Source organism: Arachis stenosperma, chromosome 3 (genome assembly GCF_014773155.1).
Source record: "Arachis stenosperma cultivar V10309 chromosome 3, arast.V10309.gnm1.PFL2, whole genome shotgun sequence".
NCBI classification, from domain to species: domain Eukaryota; kingdom Viridiplantae; phylum Streptophyta; class Magnoliopsida; order Fabales; family Fabaceae; genus Arachis; species Arachis stenosperma.
In genome coordinates, this window is record NC_080379.1 from 97,046,733 (window position 1) to 97,061,967 (window position 15,235).

General features: G+C 39.2%; 1 non-coding gene across 1 annotated transcript; it reads left to right on the forward strand.

The window, feature by feature from the left end:
* Positions 1 to 333: 333 nt before the first annotated feature.
* LOC130972168 (small nucleolar RNA R71) lies at positions 334 to 437 on the forward strand. The gene has a single exon (XR_009083362.1). It is a non-coding gene; the product is annotated as a small nucleolar RNA R71 (small nucleolar RNA).
* Positions 438 to 15,235: the final 14,798 nt, after the last annotated feature.

The window sequence follows — 15,235 nt, forward strand, 5'->3', positions numbered from 1 at the left end:
TAAGGTTCACCCATGTAATTAACCTCTGCCATTGCAGGGTTCTCAGGATCATAAGCTTCTTCAGAAGCTGCCTCCTTAGTACTGTTGGATGCATTTTGCCATCCATTCAGACTTTGAGAGATCATGTTGACTTGCTGAGTCAACACTTTGTTCTGAGCCAATATGGCATTCAGAGCATCGATTTCAAGAACTCCTTTCCTCTGAGGCGTCCCTTGAGCCTCTTCAGGCGTTTTCTTTAGGTGAATGGATCCACCTGCAGAATGGTCCAGTGACATTTTCGAAAACTCAGATAGACCATAATAGAATATATCTAATATGGTCCATTCTGAAAACATGTCAGAAGGACACTTTTTGGTCATCTGCTTGTATCTTTCCCAAGCTTCATAGAGGGATTCACCATCTTTTTGCTTGAAGGTCTGAACATCCACTCTAAGCTTGCTCAGCTTTTGAGGAGGAAAGAATTTATTCAAGAAGGCCGTGACCAGCTTATCCTAAGAGTCCAGGCTATCTTTAGGTTGTGAGTCCAACCATATTCTAGCTCTATCTCTTACAGCAAAAGGGAAAAGCATGAGTCTGTAGACTTCAGGATCTACTCCATTCGTCCTAACAGTCTCACAAATCTGTAAGAACTCAGTTAAAAACTGGTAAGGATCTTCAGATGGAAGTCCATAAAACTTGCAGTTCGGTTGCATTAAAGCAACTAGTTGAGGCTTAAGCTCAAAATTGTTTGCTCTAATGACAGGAATGGAGATGCTTCTTCCATCAAACTTGGACGTGGATTTAGTAAAGTCACCAAGCATCCTCCTTGCATTATTATTATTTTTGGCTGCCATCTCCTTCTCTTGTTCTAATATTTCTGAAAGGTTACCTTTAGATTGTTGTAATTTAGCTTCTCTTAGTTTCCTCTTCAGAGTCCTTTCAGGTTCTGGATCAGCTTCAACAAGAGTGACTTTTTCCTTATTCCTGCTCATATGACAGAGAAGAGAAAAAGAAAAAAGAAAGAGGAATCCTCCATGTCATAGTAAAGAAGATCCTTATTATTAGTAGAAGAAGAAAGGGGATAATGGAAGGAGAGGGATGAATAGTCTGTATAAAGAGTAAGGATAGGGGAAGTGATAAGAGATGAAAAGAAGTAATAGTAAATAAATAAATAAAAAAAAGATGAGAGAGGGATTTTCGAAAATATTTTTGAAAAGGAGTTAGTTATTTTCGAAAATTAAAGATAAGATATAATAAAAAATTAAAATTTAAAACAATTGAAAAGAATTTTTGAAAAAGAGAGAGGTATTTTCGAAAATTGAAGAGGGAAAAGTAGTTAGGTGGTTTTGAAAAAGATAAGAAACAAAAAAGTTAATTAGTTAGTTGAAAAAGATATTAAAATTAAATTTGAAAAGATAAGAAGATAAGTTAGATAAGATATTTTGAAATCAAATTTTGAAAAAGATAAAATTTTGAAAAGGATAAGATAAAAAGATAAGATTTTTAGGAAGAAGATATTTTGACAAAGATTTAAATTTTTAAAATTAAAATTAATTACTTAACTAACAAGAAACTAAAAGATAAGATTTTAGAATTTAAAGATTGAACCTTTCTTAACAAGAAAGTAACAAACTTCAAATTTTTGAATCAATCACATTAATTGTTAGTGTAATTTCGAAAATATGATATAAAGATAAGAAAAAGATTTTGAAAATAATTTGAAAAAGATTTTTGAAAATTTTCGAAAAACAAAGATAAAATTGAAAAGATATGATTTTTGAAAAAGATTTTGAAAAGATAAGATTTTTAAAAATTGAAAATTTGACTTGACTTGTAAGAAACAACTAATTTTTAAAAATTTTTTGACTAAGTCAACTCAAATTTTCGAAAATTTGGAGAGAAATAAGGAAAAGATAATTTTTTTTATTTTTTTGAATTTTTTAATGATGAGAGAGAAAAACACAAAAAATGACCCAAAACATAAAAATTTTGGATCAAACACATAATGCATGCAAGAACACTATGAATGTCAAGATGAACACCAAGAATACTTTGAAGATCATGATGAACATCAAGAACATATTTTTGAAAAATTTTTGATGCAAAGAAAACATGCAAGACACCAAACTTAGAAATCTTTAATGCATGGACTCTAACAAACGAAAAATGCATATGAAAAACAACAAACAACACAAAACAAGAAAACATCAAGATCAAACAAGAAGACTTACCAGAATAACTTGAAGATCATGAAGAACACTTTGAATGCATGGATTTTCGAAGAATGCAAGAAAATTTTTTTAAAGCATGCAATTGACACCAAACTTAAAAATTGACTCAAGACTCAAACAACAAACACAAAATATTTTTTATTTTTATGATTTTATTAATTTTTTTTGGATTTTTATTAAATTTTTTTCAAAAATAAAATTTGGAAAAACGAAAAAGAAAAGAAAAATTTTGAAAAAGATTTTTGAAAAATTTTGAAAAGAAAATTACCTAATCTGAGCAACAAGATGAACCGTCAGTTGTCCAAACTCAAACAATCCCCGGCAACGGCGCCAAAAACTTGGTGGACGAAATTGTGATCATCAAATTTGGTCTCTTTGTAATTGTATGAAATTTATTATTATGGCACTTTGCTCTGCGTGGTCACAACTCCGTTCAACTAACCAGCAAGTGTACTGGGTCATCCAAGTAATACCTTACGTGAGTAAGGGTCGATCCCACAGAGATTGTTGGTATGAAGCAAGCTATGGTCATCTTGTAAATCTCAGTCAGGCGGATAGTAATTGTTCATACCCTGGGTTGAGCTGTCCGACCCGGGATGTTCGACAGACAAAGCGACCGACCTCTTCAGGTTAGGACAACCCGACCTCTCCTCAAAAGAGCTCGGCCAAGTCACAGGAAAGCCCAAACAAAGGGCCCAAATAGAGGAACGCGCCCCAAATCTAAGGGCAGCCCAAGCCCATAGAGATAAAGGCGGTTCCCTTAAAGATGACCTCACTTAAAGATAAGATAAAGATAAGATAAGATAACTAACTTATCTTATCCGCAGGAGGCCACATCTCACCATTATAAATACACTGGAGCACCCCGGTATAACTCATACTCTGATTCTACTCAATACCTGCTTAATACCCTTGCTAACTTAAGCATCGGAGTCTCTTGCAGGTACCCCCCACCCTCTGGGGATGAAGGATCAGCACCACCACCAAGTCCAACAAGTCGGACACGCCAGCTCCGGCCGATACCCACCTGCCGGACACGTCGGTTCCGACAAACACAGACGATCTCATCCAAGATTGACCTACAGTTTCAGGTAACCCTCGGAACATTGGCGCCGTTGCCGGGGAACCTGGAAGTCATCCCATTAACATGGCGGATGACCATGACAACGACCATGATTCAGGTTTGGAAGACAGAACGCCGCATAAAAATGTGGACACGATACTCAAAGATACTCCAGAAACCAACGGAGACAAAAATTTATCAAATCCAGGAGTAATAGAAGCACTTCAAAATCGATTGGAACAACATGAGAAAGAAGCCCAACATCGACGTGAAAAAGAAGAAGATCTACGTCGGGAGATAAGGCGGCGCCGAGAATTAGAAGATAAGCTTATAAAACTCGAAGCTGATCTCAAAACTAAAGCTACTCGACCATCCACAGAGGATAGCTCTCAGAAAGATCAAGATCCATTCACCAGGGAAATTATGAAAACCAAAATTCCAAAAGATTTCAAGCTTCCGGATATGACTCTATATGACGGCACCTCGGACCCCAACCATCATCTCAGCAACTTCAGAAGAAGAATGTACCTCACTGATGCCTCAGATGCAGTTCAGTGCAAAGCCTTTCCAACAACTCTAACCAAAACAGCCATCATATGGTTCGACAACCTACCTCCAAAATCCATCTCGAGTTTCGACGACCTGGCCAAGAAGTTCCTGGCCCGATTCTCCATACAAAAGGACAAAGCCAAACACGCACCTAGCCTACTAGGGATCAAGCAAGGAGATCGGGAGAGCCTTCGCAACTACATGGAAAGATTCAACAAAACATGCATGGACATACAAAGTCTTCCAACAGAAGCTTCCATTATGGTCCTCATAAATGGCCTACGAGAAGGACCATTTAGCCAATCTATATCAAAGAGATACCCGACATCCTTAGACGAAGTACAAGAACGGGCACAGAAATACATCAATATGGAGGAAAATTCTCGACTTAGCGAAGCCTCAAGGTTCGATTCTGCCTACCGAGATAAAGAATCCAAGAAAAAGGAGGATCGCTCCGGATAAAAAATCAAAAAATATCATAACTATACTCCTCTTAGGGTATCCTTGGTAGATATTTACAAAGAAGTCTGCCATACAGAGAAAATCCCTCCAGCTCGGCCACTTAAAGGCAAAAGAAGAGGAGGAAATCAGAATGAATATTGTGAGTATCACCGACTTCGAGGGCATTCCACCAACGAATGTTTCGACTTGAAAAACGTCATAGAAAAACTAGTAAGAGAAGGAAAGCTAGATCGGTTTTTGGCCAATCGGGATGACAAACCAAGAAAAAGAAGAAGGGATGAGGATGTTGGACGATCTGAACGATCACCTCGCACACCGGAAAGACACGTTCACGTAATACACGGCGGATTTGCCGGAGGAGGAATCTCCAAATCATCCCGAAAGCGACACCTCAAAGAAGTATACCACGTCGAAGGAAAAAAGGAAGCCCCAGACATCCCAGCAATCACGTTTACCAAGGAAGACGCATCCGGAATCATCTCGGGACACGACGACCCCATGGTCATTACGATCATACTGGCAAATGCCAACCTTCACCGTACATTAATTGACCAGGAAAGCTCTGCTGACATCTTATTCAAAACTGCCTTAGACAAACTCGGTCTAGAAGAAAAAGAGCTAAAAGCATACCTGATGAGCGGATATTTTGTACGCTTTTTGGGGGTAATTTCATGTAGATTTCAGCATGTTTCAGTTAGTTTTTAGTTAATTATTATTAGTTTTTAGGCAAAAATTATATTTCTGGACTTTACTATGAGTTTGTGTGTTTTTCTGTGATTTCAGGTATTTTCTGGCTGAAATTGAGGGAGCTGAGCAAAAATCTGACTTAGGCTGAAAAAGGACTGCTGATGCTGTTGGATCCTGACCTCCCTGCACTCGAAATGGATTTTCTGGAGCTACAGGAGTCCAATTGGCGCGCTCTCAACGGCGTTGGAAAGTAGACATCCAGGGCTTTCCAGCAATATATAATAGTCCATACTTTGCGCGAAGATTGACGACGTAACTTGGCGTTGAACGCCAAGTACACGCTGCTGTCTGGAGTTAAACGCCAGAAAAACGTCATGATCCGGAGTTGAACGCCCAAAACACGTCAAAACCTGGAGTTTGACGCCAAGAAAGGCCTCCACACGTGGAAAGCATTAGTCTCAGCCCAGCACACACCAAGGGCCCCAGAAGTGGATTTCTGCACCAATTATCTCAGTTTATTCAATTTCTGTAAACCTAGGTTACTAGTTTACTATTTAAACAACTTTTACAGACTTATCTGGTACCTCATGCTATTTTCAGATCTGAATTACATACTTTGTGACGGCATGAGTCCTAAACTCCATTGTTGGCGGTGAGGAGCTCTGCAGCGTCTCGATGATTTAATACAATTCCTTTGTTTTCCATTCAACACGCTTGTTCTTATCTAAGATGTTTTTCGCGCTTAACTGTGGAGAAGGTGATGATCCGTGACACTCATCACCTTCCTCAATCCATGAACATGTGCCTGACAACCACCTCCGTTCTACATCAGATTGAATGAATATCTCTTAGATTCCCCAGAATCTTCGTGGTATAAGCCGGATTGATGGCGGCATTCATGAGAATCCGGAAAGTCTAAACCTTGTCTGTGGTATTCCGAGTAGGATTCCGGGATTGAATGACTGTGACGTGCTTCAGACTTTAACCTGCTGGGCGTTAGTGACAGACGCAAAAGAGGGATTCTATTCCAGTAGGAGCGGGAACCAACCGGTGATTGGCCGTACTGTGACAGAGTGCGTGCATAGCTTTCACTGCGAGGATGGGAAGTAGCCATTGACAACGGTGACACCCTACATAGAGCTTGCCATGGAAGGAACAATGCGTGTGAGAAAAGGACGCCTAGGGAAAGTAAAATTCAAAGGACAAAGCATCTCCAAACTCCAACATATTCCCCATTACTGCACAACAAGTAACGCTTTTATTCTCTATTATTAAAGAAATAACTATTTTCTACGCTCTAATTGGCAACAAAAATACGAGGCTAAAGAATCCTATTGGTATCCTGACTAAGCCAAATAAAATAAATATTGATTGCTTCAAACCAATAATCTCTGTGGATTCGACCCTTACTCACGTAAGGTATTACTTGGACGACCCAGTACACTTGCTGGTTAGTTGAACGGAGTTGTGAATTCAACCAGTGCCATAATAAGGATTTTGAATGAACAAGAGACACAATAGTTTTTGTGTACATACTAAAGCTCAAAGATAGAATCACAATTTCGTCCACCAAGTTTTTGGCGCCGTTGCCGGGGATTATTGAGTTTGAACAATTGAAGGCTTATTTTATTTCTTAGATTAGGAATATAGTATTGATGTTACAGAGTCATTAAATTTGAGTCTTTTATTCCCTTTTCAAAAATATTTTTCGAAAATATTACTTTTTCCTTATTAACTGTTAGTTTTTCGTGAGTCTAGTGTCTTGTTCTAAGTTTGGTGTCAATTGCATATTGTATATTTTCTTTAAATTTTCGTGTTAGTATTCTTGTTCTTCATTGATCTTCAAGTTGTTCTTGGTTATTTTCTTGTTTAATCTTGAGTTTTTCTTGTTTTGTGTCTTTCTTGTTTTTCTTGTGCTTTTTCAAAACATTAACTTTTAAAAAAATTATACTTTTATCCACAAAAAAAAAATTTATACATCGTTAAAATACGTTACATTTTTAACTCAGTTGGCTAGAGCGTTGGCTTATGTTCTTGGCAATTGGGTATCTTCTTTTTTTTAAAATCTTTTTCAAAAATAATTTTTCTTGATTTAATCCTGTGCCAAACTTTAAGTTTGGTGTTTTCTTGTTAGTTTTAATATAATTTTCGAAAATTTTATTAAAGTTTTCTAAAATTTTTAAGTTTGGTGTTCTTACTTTTGTTCTTGGTGTTCTTGTGGATCTTCAAAGTGTTCTTGAGTTGTTCTTGTGTCTTGATCTTAAAATTTTTAAGTTTGGTGTTCCTTGGTGTTTTCCCTCCAAAAAAAATTTTCGAAATAAGGAGCACTAAATCTAAAAATTTTAAATCTTGTCTTTTGTGTGTTTTTCTCTTTCATCATAAAATTCAAAATTAAAAAAAAAAAAATTATTTCTAACCAATTTTAAACTACTTTTTCGAAAATTTTACATTAAAAATTCAATTTTCAATTTCAAAAATATTTCCACTTTCTTTATTTATTTCGTTTTATTTTACTTAAAAAAAATATTTTTATATATTCCACTTTTATTTATTCCATCACCATATTTCAAACTATAAATTCTCAACTTGTATTCAATCATGGAAGCAAGTAGGAATGAACAGTCCAAGAGGACTCTGGGGTCATATGCTAACCCCACTACTGCTTCATATGGGAGTAGTATCTGTATACCCTCCATTGGAGTTATAGCTTTGAGCTGAATCCTCAGCTCATTATCATGGTGCAGCAAAACTGTCAGTACTCTGGTCTTCCACAGGAAGAACCTACAGAGTTTCTGGCACAATTTCTGCAAATTGCTGATACAGTACATGATAAGGAAATAGATCAGGATGTCTACAGACTATTACTGTTTCCATTTGCTGTAAAAGATCAAGCTAAGAGGTGGTTAAATAACCAGCCTAAGAACAGCATAAAAACATGGAAACAGCTGTCAGAAAATTCCTGAATCACTATTTCCCTCCAAAAAGGATGACACAGCTAAGGCTAAGCATCCAAGGCTTCAAACAAGGAGATAATGAATCCCTTTATGATACTTTGGAGAGATACAGAGAGATGCTAAGAAAATGCCCTCTGAATGTTTTCAGAGTGGGTGCAATTAGACATCTTCTACTATGGGCTTACAGAAAAAGCTCAGATTTCTCTAGACCACTCAGCTGGTGGATCTATACACATGAGAAAAACAATTGAAGAAGCTCAAGAGCTTATTTACAGTTGCCAGAAATCAGCATATGTATCTAAGCAGTGAATCCTCCATGAAAGGAGAAGCTAAAACAGTAACTGCAGAACTCAGTCCGGTGGATCAGGCTAATGAATTTAATCAGCAATTAGACTTTCTAACTCAGCAGCTAGCCGAATTCAAGGAGATATTACAGGAAACAAGAATGGCAAACAGGAACATGGAAGTGCAATTAAAGCAAACAGAAAACAACTGTCAAAACAAATAGCAGAAGAATGCCAAGCAGTTCAATTAAGAAGTGGGAAAACATTAAATACCCCACTTCAAAGCAGCAAGAAGCAGGGACATGAACGAATAGCTATCAAATCCCTCTGAGGACACGAGCCAGAAAGGGATAAAGCTGGCGCTGAACGCCCAGACCATGCTGATTCCTGGCGTCAACGCCAGAAACAAGCTTGAATCTGGCGTTGAACGCCCAAAAGGAGCATGGTTCTGGCGTTCAAACGCCAGTAACAAGCAAGGAAGTGGCGTCTAACGCCACTCCAGCTCCTACCTCTGGTATTCAAATGCCAGTAGGGAATCAGTCACATACAAGTGCTGATAACAAGGCTTCCCAACCCCTTCTGTAGGTAATAAACCTGCAGCAACTAAGGTTGAGGAATACAAAGCCAAAATGCCTTATCCTCAAAAACTCCGCCAAGCGGAACAGGATAAGCAATTGCCCGCTTTGCAGACTATCTCAGACTCTTGAAATAAAGATTCCGTTTGCAGAAGCACTTGAGCAAATACCTCTTATGCTAAGTTCATGAAAGAGATCTTAAGTCATAAGAAGGATTGGAGGGAGACTGAAAGGTTACCTCACTGAAGAATGCAGTGCAGTCATTCTGAAAAGCTTACCTGAGAAGCTAAGATCCTGGGAGCTTTATGATACCATGCACATTAGAAGGTAATTGCACCAAGCAAGCTCTATGTGACCTTGGGGCAAGTATCAACCTAATACCTGCATCTACTATCAGAAAGCTTGGTTTAACTGAAGAAATCAAACCAACCAGGGATATGTCTTCAACTTGCTGATGGCTCCATTAAATACCCATCAGGCGTGATTGAAGACATTTGTCAAGGTTGGGCCATTTGCCTTTCCTACTGACTTTGTGGTGCTGGAAATTGGAGGAGCACAAGATGCAACTCTCATTCTAGGAAGACCTTTCCTAGCAACTGGCCGAACCCCATTGATGTCCAAAAGGGGAAGTAACCTTGAGAGTCAATGAGGAGGAGTTCAAGTTGAATGTTGTCAAAGCAATGCAACATCCAGACCCATGATGACTGCATGAGTGTTGATATTATTGATTCTCTGGTAAGAGAGGTCAATATGGCTGAGAGTTTGGAATCAGAGCTAGAGGACATCTTTAAAGATGTTCAGCCTGATTTGGAGGAATCAGAGAGATATAGAACCTCTGAAAATCCCTCAAGAAGAGGAGAAACCTCCAAACCGAGCTCAAACCATTGCACCATCCCTGAAATATGCATTCTGGGAGAAGGTGAAACCTTTCCTGTAATTATAAGCTCTACCTAGAGCCACAGGAAGAGGAAGCACTAATTCAGTGCTAAGGACACACAAGACAGCTCTTGGGGGGTCCATCAGTGATCTCAAGGGCATTAGCCCAGCCAGATGCATGCACAAGATCTTGTTGGAGGATGACGCCAAACCAGTGGTTCAACCACAAAGGCGGCTGAATCCAGCTATGAAAGAAGTGGTGCAGAAAGAGGTCACTAAATTACTGGAGGCTGGGATTATTTATCCTATCTCTGACACCCCTGGGTGAGCCCTGTCCAAGTTTCCCTAAGAAAGGTGGCATGACAGTGGTTCATAATGAAAAAATGAACTGGTTCCTACAAGGACAGTTACAGGGTGGCGTATATGCATTGATTACAGAAGGCTCATACAGCCACCAGAAAGGATCATTTTCCTTTACCATTCATAGACCAGATGCTAGAAAGACTAGCAGGTCATGAATACTACTGCTTCCTGGATGGATATTCAGGTTATAATCAAATTGCAGTAGATCCCCAGGATCAGGAGAAAACGGCATTCACTGCCCATCTGGAGTATTTGCATACAGAAGGATGCCATTTGGCCTATGCAATGCACCTGCAACTTTTCAGAGGTGCATGCTCTCAATTTTCTCTGACATGGTGGAAAAATTCTGGAAGTCTTCATGGAGACTTTTCAGTATTTGGAGACTCATTCAGCTCCTGCCTTAACCATTTAGCACTGTTCTGAAAAGATGCCAAGACTAACCTGGTTTTAAACTGGGAAAAATGCACTTTATGGTGACTGAAGGAATTGTCCTTGGCACAAAATTTCGAACAAGGGGATAGAGGTGGACCAAGCTAAGTAGAGTAATTGAAAAATTACCACCACCTGCTAATGTTAAGGCAATCAGAAGCTTCTGGGGCATGCAGGATTCTATAGGAGGTTTATAAGGACTTTTCAAAAATCGCCAAACCTCTGAGCAACCTGCTAGCTGCTGACACGCCATTATCTTTGATAAAGAGTGTTTGCAGGCATTTGAGACCCTGAAAGCTAAATTGGTCTCAGCACCAATCATCTCTGCACAGACTGGACATTACCATTTGAATTAATGTGTGATGCCAGTGACCATGCCATTGGGCAGTGTTGGGGCAAAGGCATGACAAGCTTCTGCATGTCATTTACTATGCCAGCCGTGTGCTAAATGATGCACAGAAGAATTACACAACCACAGAAAAGCTACTTGCAGTGGTTTCGCCATTGACAAATTCAGATCCTACTTAGTAGGATCAAAAGTGATTGTGTACATGATCATGCTGCTCTTAAATCTACTCACAAAGCAGATTCAAAACCCAGACTCATCAGATGGGTGCTGCTTCTGCAAGAGTTGATATAGAAATAAGACAGAAACAGAAAAATCAGTAGCAGATCACCTGTCCCGAATAGAACCACTGGAAGGGGCGTCCCTCCCTCTCACTGAAATTTCTGAAACCTTTCCGGATGAGCAATTACTAGCCGTCCAGGAAGTGCCATGGTTTGCAGACATTGCAAACTACAAGGCAGTGAGATTCATACCCAAGTACAGTAAGGTGCAATCAAAGAAATTAATCACAGATGCAAAATACTATCTCTGGGATGAACCTATCTCTTTAAGATGTGCAGACGGAGTATCAAAGAAATTAATCACAGATGCAAAATACTATCTCTGGGATGAACCATATCTCTTTAAGAGATGTGCAGACGGAGTAATCCGTAGATGTGTGCCTAAAGAAGAAGCACAGAAGATCCTTTGGCATTGCCATGGATCACAGTATGGAGGACACTTTGGAAGTGAACGAACAGCCACAAGAGTCCTCCAGAGTGGCTTCTACTGGCCTACTCTCTATAAGATTCTCGAGCATTTGTGCTTAACTGTGATAGTTGCCAGAGATCAGGCAACCTGCCCCACAGTTATGCTATGCCTCAACAAGGAATCTTGGAAATTGAGTTGTTTGATGTATGGGGTATTGACTTCATGGGACCTTCCCACCATCATACTCAAACACCTATATTCTGGTGGCAGTGGATTATGTATCCAAATGGGTGGAGGCTATTGCAACACCCACTAATGACACTAAAACAGTGTTAAAATTCCTCCAGAAACATATCTTCAGCAGATTTGGTATCCCCAGAGTGTTAATCAGTGATGGGGGTACTCATTTCTGTAATAAGCAGCTCTACTCTGCTCTAGTCCGTTATGGAGTCAACCACAGGGTGGCTACTCCATATCACCCACAGACTAATGGGCAGGCAGAAGTCTCAAATAGAGAACTTAAAAGAATCCTGGAACGGACTGTAATTAACCGCAGAAAGGATTGGGCAAGAAGCTTGGATGATGCTCTGTGGGCATACAGAACAGCATTTAAGACCCCTATAGGGACCTCTCCATACCAGCTTGTGTATGGAAAGGCGTGTCACTTGCCAGTGGAACTGGAACACAAGGCCTACTGGGCAACCAGATTCCTGAACCTTGATGCCAAATTAGCTGGAGAAAAATGATTGCTCCAGTTAAATGAGCTAGAAGAGTTTAGACTCAATGCTTTTGAAAATGCAAAAATTTACAAGGAAAAAGCAAAAAAATGGCATGATAAGAAATTGTCATCCAAGTCTTTAAACCAGGGCAGAAAGTTCTGCTATTTAACTCTAGGCTCAAATTATTCCCCGGGAAATTAAAATCCCGGTGGAGAGGTCCATATGTAATTACAAGTGTATCACCATATGGCTACATAGAGCTTCATGATAATGACTCTAACAAAAAGTTCATTGTCAATGGACAAAGAGTTAAACATTATCTTGAAGGCAATTTTGAGCAAGAATGCTCAAGACTGAGACTTAATTGAAGAATCAGTGATAGTCCAGCTAATGACATTAAAGAAGCGCTTGCTGGGAGGCAACCCAGCCATATACAAAGTTTAATTACTAATTAAATAAATTTTCTTTCTTTACAGGTTTAGGTCTAAGTATCTTCAAAGGTGAAATAACAAATTAACTGAAGTCCCAAGAGTTACAGAGAAATTTGGAAGTTCACTGGCATGAAAAAGCCAGTAAGAAACACTTTGGGCGTTAAACGCCCAAAAGAAGCACCCACTGGGCGTTTAACGCCAGTAAGGGTAGCCTTCTGGGCGTTAAACGCCAGAAAGGAGCATCTTCTGGGCGTTAAACGCCAGAAAGATGCACCTTCTGGGCGTTTAACGCCAATCTGCTAGCATTCTGGGTTTAGAAAAACGCCCAGTAAAGAAGGACTTCCTGGCGTTCAACGCCAGAAAGAAGCATCACATGGGCGTTGAACGCCCAGGAGAAGCATCACATGGGCGTTAAACGCCCAAACCATGCACCATGTGGGCGTTTAACGCCAGGATGGTGAGGAGGTACAATTTCGTTTTTCTTTATTTTTTCCAAATTTTTATGTTCAATTCATGATTTCTTGCACCAACATATTTCAAATTATCATCTCTCATCCCAAATTAGAGTTCTAAAAATCCTAATTTCTAAAACCTCTAAGTTTGGTGTGATTTGCCATGATCACTGATAAAAGCTAAAACTCATTAAGATCATGGCACCTAAGAGAACAGGAAGAGCAAGGATGTGAACTTAAGGGAGCTGAAGCATCAGAAATTAATTCTTGAAGGCATCCCACAGACTAAAGGAACATCCACTTCCCAAAATACAGGTTGTTAAGTTCTAATTCCAGCTTTAACTCTGTGATAGTATTATTATAGAATTTTACCTTAGAAGTTATATAGGAGTAGTAGTACTTAGCATATCTATTTGATTTTATTTCCAATTAAGCTATAATTTATTTTTCTCATCATCATCAGGCATGAATAAAGTAGTAGATTTTTTTAAGAATAAAGAAGTAATTTATATTTTTGAGTTCTTAGTAATAAAGACTATAATTAATTATATGTGGTGGCAATACTTGTTGTTCTCTGAATGAATGCTTAAACAGTGCATAAATTGTACTTTGAATTTGATGAATATTGGCTCCTGAAAGGATGAGGAACACGAAAAATATTATGGATGATCTGAAAAATCATGAAATTGATTCTTGAAGCAAGAAAAAGCAGTGAAAAAGAAAGCTTGCGGAAAAAAAAAATGGCGAAAAAAAAAAATAGAAAAAAAAAAAAAGAAGGAGCAGTAGAAAAAGCCAATAGCCCTTAAAACCAAAAGGCAAGGGTAAAAAAGGATCCAAGGCTTTGGGCATCAATGGATAGGAGGGCCTAAGGAAATTAAAATCCAGGCCTAAGCGGCTAAATCAAGCTGTCCCTAACCATGTGCTTGTGTCATGAAGGTCCGAGTGAAAAGCTTGAGACTGAGTGGTTAAAGTCGTGATCCAAAGCAAAAGAGTGAGCTTAAGAGCTCTGGACACCACTGACTGGGGACTCTAGCAAAGCTGAGTCACAATCTGAAAAGGTTCACCCAGTTATGTGTCTGTGGCATTTATGTATCCGGTGGTAATACTGGAAGACAAAGTGCTTAGGGCCACGGCCAAGACTCATAAGTAGCTGTGTTCAAGAATCAACATACTATACTAGGAGAGTCAATAATACTATCGGAATTCTGAGTTCCTAAGGATGCCAATTATTCTGAAATTCTAAAGATACAGGGAGATGCCAAAACTGTTCAGAGACAAAAAGCTACAAGCCCCGCTCATCTAATAAGAATCTAAGCTTCATTTAAAACTCTAAAATATTATTACTTCTTTATTTCTGTTAAAACCTATTTTATTTATCTAGTTGCTTGAGGACAAGCAACAGTTTAAGTTTGGTGTTGTGATGAGCGGATATTTTGTACGCTTTTTGGGGGTAATTTCATGTAGATTTCAGCATGTTTCAGTTAGTTTTTAGTTAATTATTATTAGTTTTTAGGCAAAAATCATATTTCTGGACTTTACTATGAGTTGTGTGTTTTCTGTGATTTCAGGTATTTTCTGGCTGAAATTGAGGGAGCTGAGCAAAAATCTGACTTAGGCTGAAAAAGGACTGCTGATGCTGTTGGATCCTGACCTCCCTGCACTCGAAATGGATTTTCTGGAGCTACAGGAGTCCAATTGGCGCGCTCTCAACGGCGTTGGAAAGTAGACATCCAGGGCTTTCCAGCAATATATAATAGTCCATACTTTGCGCGAAGATTGACGACGTAACTTGGCGTTGAACGCCAAGTACACGCTGCTGTCTGGAGTTAAACGCCAGAAAAACGTCATGATCCGGAGTTGAACGCCCAAAACACGTCAAAACCTGGAGTTTGACGCCAAGAAAGGCCTCCACACGTGGAAAGCATTAGTCTCAGCCCCAGCACACACCAAGTGGGCCCCAGAAGTGGATTTCTGCACCAATTATCTCAGTTTATTCAATTTCTGTAAACCTAGGTTACTAGTTTACTATTTAAACAACTTTTACAGACTTATCTGGTACCTCATGCTATTTTCAGATCTGAATTACATACTTTGTGACGGCATGAGTCTCTAAACTCCATTGTTGGGGGTGAGGAGCTCTGCAGC